Source organism: Papaver somniferum, chromosome 9, assembly GCF_003573695.1.
Source record: "Papaver somniferum cultivar HN1 chromosome 9, ASM357369v1, whole genome shotgun sequence".
NCBI lineage: Eukaryota > Viridiplantae > Streptophyta > Magnoliopsida > Ranunculales > Papaveraceae > Papaver > Papaver somniferum.
The window spans coordinates 39,806,281-39,811,743 of record NC_039366.1 but is presented as its reverse complement, the minus strand read 5'-3'; the positions used below and the strand labels follow the sequence as shown (position 1 = coordinate 39,811,743).

The 5,463-nt window shown below is 34.6% G+C and overlaps 1 pseudogene; it reads left to right on the top strand.

The window, feature by feature from the left end:
* The first annotated feature begins 615 nt into the window (after window positions 1–615).
* LOC113308931 lies at window positions 616–5,214 on the top strand (annotated as a pseudogene).
* Window positions 5,215–5,463: the final 249 nt, after the last annotated feature.

Genomic DNA, 5,463 nt, shown 5'->3' with positions numbered 1-5,463 from the left:
CTTCGCACACTGCATACTTGAAAGAAGAATTTGACTTCCAAGTGGAGAACTAACTGGTTTAGCATTCTCCATATTGAACCTTTTCAACACTCGTTCAATATATTCTGGCCGACTAAGCATAAGTACACCCTTAGATCTGTCTCTTATGATCCTCATACCAAGAATCTGCTTTGCTTCACCAAGATCTTTCATAGCAAACTCACTTGCTAATTGTTTCTTCAAATTCCCAACTTCTTGTAGAGATGTTCCGGCAACCAACATATCATCCACATACAGTAATAGTATGATGTAGCCAGAACCACACCTTTTGAAGTAACAACAATGATCTGCATTACACCGTGAGTAACCACCTCTATGCATGAAGTTATAAAACTTCTTGTACACTAGTGGAAAATGGGTTTTTAACCACTTCCTCGGATTTACAGAAACTATTGTTGTTGGGCTGTAGTTATGTACGGTTCCATGACTCCCGGTAGTTTTTCTTGGAAAAAAATGGAAAACTTAACCTGTTTCTCACACAGTTGTTCTTTAGTGGGGTATTTTTGTAAAAATTCTGAGATTCAAGAACTACTGTGAGGGCTGGATTTTTCTGTGAAAAGAGAAAAATAAATCAAACCTTATCTCTTTCATCTCATCTGCATCTATCCTCTTCCATCACTTATCTCTGTCTGTTTCGCTTCATTTTTTATGTATCAAAACTTTAGTATTAGGTTTTGGTCCTCTTAGTCTCTATCATAACAACATTAGATCTTGAGGATTTATTCTGAATCGGTGAAAAAGAGGTGATGATGATTATCAACACCAACTGAACACCAAGATTCATCTAAGCAAACTGAATTGAAAGGTAAGTATCATCTTTATTTATCGTTTCAGTTCAATTGATTAACTTATCCATCTCCAAATTGAAATTCAGAAGAAAAAGAAATCGATCTCAGTAAACCTAAAAAGCTTGATTTCATCTCGGTTCTCTTTTCTGATTCGTTATCAGTTTGTGCATTTTTTTATACTTTTAATCCATTGGTTTCTTTTTCTTAGTTTTATTTTATTGATGGTGTGTATTCTCTTTGTATTCAGGCACTGAAGAAGTAGAAAACTCCACCACCATCTTCAAATCCAACTAAAACTAATGGAGGTAAACAAAAGAAGAATATCAATTCATGATTAAATCTATAATTGGTTCTTCTTTTATGTTGGATTTAGGTCTTTTACTATACTTTTTATTGATTTGTTTTTGTTTTATGTGATTTCTACAGAACTGGATCTAATGAAAGCAAAATGAAAAGGTTAACAACATGCTCATGTTTGATAAAGATAGGATTTAATATGTGGTTTTGCTTCGTAAGATCATTACTTCAGCTAGTTTATGAAATATTATGCATATTATACCATTTGAAAAATATGGGTTTTCTTATGTTTCTAAATTAGGATCCTTGTGCTGGGAATTTGTGTTGTTACATCTTTGATTAAAATGGTTTATGTGGTGCATCAGTTATCGCAATCCTTAGTTCACCGCTTTCCAATTGTTTCGTGGTTGACATATTCACCACTGTGAGTCTCGTATCAAATCAAAAAAAGTATAAAGTTTGCTTTTGATGCATTTTTTGTTATAGTTTTGAAAATTTGTGTAATGGGATTCTTGATACAGGACATCAATATGATAAAGTGTGCATTAGCATTAATGAGTCATTTAAATTGGCGAAAACGCCTTGCTTTTGATCATTTCATGGGTAAGCAAAGCCTTTACAATCATATTTCAGTTTGCTAGCTTGATTTTTGGGTGTATAATATTAGGAATTCTTTATATGTAGTTTCCTTATAATTTCTTATTAGGATGGACGTTAATTGCATCTGTGTTTGTCATCACAATACTAAAATCTCATTTTGTGGAACTGTAGATGCTTTTAAAGCTTTTATTATTATTATGTTGTTTGTCTGGTGTACCGTTGGGTTAGCAGGTGCTTTCTGCATGACTGAATGATGGACAAAATATAAATATTGCTCCAAATTGCAGTATGCAGGGGTTTTAAAAGCGCACGCTTCATGCAGTATGACTGAAGCTTTGTTGGCATATTTCTCTGTTATGTTTGAAGATTGCATCCTGTTCACCAGCTGGGTGGTGGAAGTGTGGTGCATATACTATAATTTGCATACTGCTCATTTGAGGGAGATGCCTCTCTTGATGTGCTGCAGGTGGTCCATTAGCCTGATAACGCAATTAATTATTTGACAGCATCCCTGTTGGAACTAGAGAATAACACCTCACCCTGTTGTCTTGTTATCCAAATATCAGTTGGCCCCGTTGTGGACATAGATGGAGTAGATGCTGGTAATCACGTGGGAGCACTCAATTTCTTTAGATTTATAGTTTTGAAGAGGTTTCATGTCATAATTTAGTCATTTCTGATGTACTATGTACTTTTTTTTTTAAATCAGGACATGGTGGAAGTGATGGTGTCCATGTCCCTTGATGCTGCAGTCAATGCTTTGGTATGTTTCACATGAATGCTGAAAATAAACGAGAATTTTATCTTGCTCCTTGTGATTCATTTAAAGAAAATTTCTTGAAAAAGTAATAATTGATTTGTGTTTTTTGTTGTCTGTTAAATAACAGAAAGCCTTCATTAAGAAGATGTTAGCAGAAAATTATTATTTTGTATAGAAATCATGGGATCTGTGACAAAAATCCTTCCGTTGTTGTGCATAGACCAATTACAAGAAATATTTCTACTCAAATTTCTAACCAAAACCAACCTTGTCAAGTGGTAATTCGTTTTTCTTAGAACCAAAATGTTGCCCAGTAATCTCTTTGTTTAGATGTGATATACGAAATAGATTGGTTTTCCTTAGGTTTATTCAAATGTTTGCAGGAAACTAAGAAGCCAATACAGAATTCATCATCGATTATGATTGAAAAAGTATCAAATAAGGTCATTATAGATGTAGATAAATATAGAGCAGATAGTTCCTTCTCTGATCCAATGTTTGTGAAGCACACTGAAGCAATTCTTGATGAAGTCGAAATCTTCGAGGATATTGACTTAATAGTATGATGACTTTTTGTTTTGTGTTAAGGGTTTGTTCCTTATTTTCTTGTAGTGGCAACAGTGTTAACAGTTCTGTAATGTAATGTTGTAGGAAGAGGAAGTTGAGATGGAGGATATTGTTGAAGAACTCATTCTGGATATTGATAGTTACGACTCAAAGAACACACTTGCAGTTATAGATTATATCGATGATATATATGCTCACTACAAGAAAACTGAGGTTTGGCTCACTGTTTTCAACTCTTACTTGTTTCAATTTTGGTGTAGCATTGTCTGGTTTTCCTACTCCATTAACTCAAAGTGCACATACTCAATTTACTCAAAGTGCACATTTGAGAATCAAGTGCTAGTCTTACTTGCTTTAGTGACATTCTTCAATCTGAATACCTTCAAATGCTTTGCCTAACTGTTCCAATTGAAAGTGTACTTTACCTTTACTTTCTTTATTACTGAAATCCCCAAAACTCCAAAAGTAAGAACGCAAAAGTAAGATAGGGTAGACTTGTAAAGCCTGAGGTAACTTGACCGAACCTTGCCTGTTTTGCAGAATTCTAGCTGTGTATCTCCCAACTATATGGTTCAGAAATCCGACATCAATGAGAAGATAAGGGTCATCCTAGTTGATTGGTTAATCGAGGTATACGAAATTTTGACATGATTTTCTATCTCCTAGAAAGGGTAAACAAAACATATGCTAAGCATCCTTCTTGGTTTGAATCTTGACAGGTGCATTATAAATTTGAGCTCATGGATTAGACATTATTCTTTCTGGTTAACATTATAGACAGATTCTTAGCCCGCTAAACTGTGGAACGAAAGAAACCTCAGTTGCTCGGAATTACAACCATGCTTTTAGCATGCAAGTATGAGGAAGTTTCAGTACAGGTTGTAGATGATCTTATTCTAATTTCTGATAAGGCTTATACAAGGAAGGAAGTTCTTGCTATGGTAAATGTTTCACTTCTAAGTAATATATCTCTTATCAAGTGTGTTTAGTTTTTCCCAGTTTCGACATTGTGATTCTAACACTGCAGAAACATGTTTAGCATCCTTAGTTTTACCCAGTTTCGACATTGTGATTCCAACATTGCATAAACATGTTTGCAGGAGAAATCGATAGTAAATACATTGCAATTCAATATGTCAGTTCCAACTTCATATGTATTTATGAAAAAATTCCTTAAAGCGGCTCAGTCTGATAAGAAGGTTTGTATAGTTAGTCTTCCATCAGATTAAACTGTTGATCCATAGTATTTTATAACTTTTTATAGCTTGGATACTAACATATTTTCCGCATTTTGAACCAGCTTGAGCTTCTCTCCTTTTTCTTGATCGAGCTATCCTTGGTTGATCATGACATGCTTAGGTTACCACCATCTCTGTTAGCTGTTGCAGCCATCTACACTGCTCATTTTACTCTTAACAGGACTAGACATTGGAGTAAGACCACAGAGTGGCATTCATATTACTCAGAAGATCAATTACAGTAAGTGATAACTTCTTCCTGAACACACTGAATTTCTTATTTTTGCTTTGGACATTCGACAGGTAGTGCCATTGTTATGAATGTACACATTTATCCGACATTTATGATTGTTTTTTTACGAGAAGCTAGTTAACCGTTCTTTTAATATATTGGGGTTTATCTCATGGTAGACATCGTCCAGATATCAGATTCATATTTTTTCTCCTAATTGAGAAACCATTTTTACTCCCCACTAACTATATACATATTTTTTTCAATCAAAGGATGGTTGCAGGTGGTTCTGGACTCGAAACAGTGATGGAGTGGAACACAAAGACTCCCTTGCAGTGGGATTGGGAGAATTTAGTCATGTTCAGTGAGAAAGTAAATGAAATTCTTAAGGCTTCGCATCAACCTACTGACTGGGGTCTTGAAGGAGACGGCGGGGGGAATTGATAATGGGTCTTTCTATTCTCCGCCTGGTGGTGGGAGAGCTGGCGCTAGTGGTGGTGGTCATTCTGGGTCTGATTTGGGAAATAGGTCTTCGTCTAAAAGTTCTATATCAGCATCTATTGATTCTTCAGGGAAAGTAGGAAGTAGTAAATCCAAGTTTAACTTTGACACAGTTGAAGATTTTAGATAGTTGAAATTGTAAATTGAATTCACTATTCAATAAATTCACTATTCCATACAAAATGAGTTTAAAGTCGCTATTAAATTCAGTTTCGAAATCGTTATTAATTAATTCCCGTTTTTAGTTTTTGATTCAGTTGAATGCTTTGGATTCAGCTGAATCAATATCATTTTTTTTATGAAATATTATTAAAAGAACTATTGTTTCTGTCAGTTTTTGTCGATCTAATGTTAAAGAAAGTAGTTTTTTTAAAGAATTCAACTTTTGCCAGACACAGTCATTTTGGGAAAAACCACTTCTAGAATGCAGCTGATGGACAT